Raw genomic sequence first — 1,853 nt, 5'->3', positions numbered from 1 at the left:
AAGGCGGCCGCGCAGAGATGGAGGCGGGGGGGGGGGGGGGGCATGGTCAACTGTAATGTAACAACTTCTTGCCAGCTGTACACACATATGTGGCAGCAGGATAGGTGAGCTTTCATGCTTGCCTGCCACATGTATGGTACAACTCACCAGCGCCTCTGTTCTGTGCTGAAAGAGTGCCCACTCAGCACTCTATGATTGGGAGCTGTTGGCACGGGTTCCTGATCATGTGACCATCGTGACAGCCATGATCACGTGATCAGTAAGCCTGGCATAAGGTTGCCACCTTTTCTTTCAGCGAAACCTGAACCCTCTAGCACGGAAATTTTTGGGGGAGAATGGGTCACGGCTTATTCATGTGTAAGTAGTGCCAACCGTTCATATGTAAACATCACAGTCAAGACTATTTTAAGTGGGGGGCCAGTAGCCCCATCTTAATTTTGGTTGCCCGTCTGCCTGACATCATGTGTCCGGGTCTCAGCTGCCATGAAACCCAGTCACAGCATTCAAAACCCGAACTGTCCTGGTGAATCCCGGACAGGTGGCAACCCTAGCCTGGCATGAAGAACCCTTTGAAGGGCCAGCGGGAGACTGGGGGACAAGGGGCTATAAAAATCTTTCATTGTTTATCATACACAGCAAACAAAATGACATTCGGTTCATGAACTTGGCCTTATCATACCTTTGTGCTGTGTTTTACAGTGCGCCATTGTGAATGGAGGTGCGCATTGCAGTGCATTGTGGTGCCCTTTGTTTTGACAAACGCGCACTACATTGCACATGCCATAAGGGTCAGGTCCTTTATTTTGGTAATGTCTGGGCTGCCCTAATGCAGCGCCCCTTAACCTGCAACAATTCATAGTCTGAACGGGGCCTTGCTTTTGTACTCCTAACTTTTTGTTTTTTTAGCCAGAGTTGCCCCGGTCTGTCACGGACTGAAGAAAACCGTACAGTCCACGGCCACATTAGGAGCCGCAGTAGCTCCAGGAGGTCAGAGCATGAGGGGAGTGACATAAAGGCTGTCTGGAAGCCGAGATAATTGATGCGTCTTCACCGCCAAAACAGGTGCCGCGCCATGCGGCCCCCCGAGTATGAACAGCAAGACGGTGGAACCCAGAAGACATTCGATGCGTGACATCAGATTTGTTACATGATACCCGTGTTTAATACGGGAGAGAGTATGATAAGAGCATGCCAGGGATCCCTTAGCAGAGGTTGGTATGTGAGCGGTGCCAGGCAGCGTGCCGCGACAGGCTCATGCTACACGTCCGTGAGCTTCTAGTGTCCCCGTCTGTCCCGGGTGGGGGGTGTGAGGCCGTCCGTCACAAGCTGGTGTGATGGATGGCAGACCACTGAAGTGCTGCGATTATGTCGGAAGTGATAGGACAGGAATGCACCGCTCACATTCATCCCCGCCGTGGGGGTAGTGTTCAAACCATTACGTTATCTTACACCCAAAAAAAAAATGTCACTCACCCCGGCATACCTATCTGTACCAATCAATCGCTGGCATGGCCACCCCACGCTCCCAAGTATGAAATGTATCCCGGGGGGGGAGGCGTAGCTGCCTGTTTAGCTTATTTCCCACCTGTCTCCACATCGCACCCTTTCTGCCGCTTGCTCAGGCTGCTCGGTCCTCTCCTGTGTGTCTGCGGTCTTCTGACAGAATCAGCTGCTCCAACATTTTATCTGGGGGACTAAAATTAGGATTGTTTCTGGTTGAGGAGGAGCCTCGCCTGTCTGTGTCCATGCGAGAGGGCATCTCAAGCAAGCCAAGGTCCATCCGAGACGCTGGCAAGACCCCCTCGACAGGTTCCCACGCATCAGATTGGACAAGGGACGGGGAGATTCTGAAG

This window comes from Nanorana parkeri, unplaced genomic scaffold (genome assembly GCF_000935625.1).
Source record: "Nanorana parkeri isolate BGI_ZX_2015 unplaced genomic scaffold, ASM93562v1 scaffold626, whole genome shotgun sequence".
Classification (NCBI taxonomy): domain Eukaryota; kingdom Metazoa; phylum Chordata; class Amphibia; order Anura; family Dicroglossidae; genus Nanorana; species Nanorana parkeri.
The sequence above is the reverse complement of the archived record's forward strand: the minus strand, read 5'-3'. Positions refer to the sequence as shown.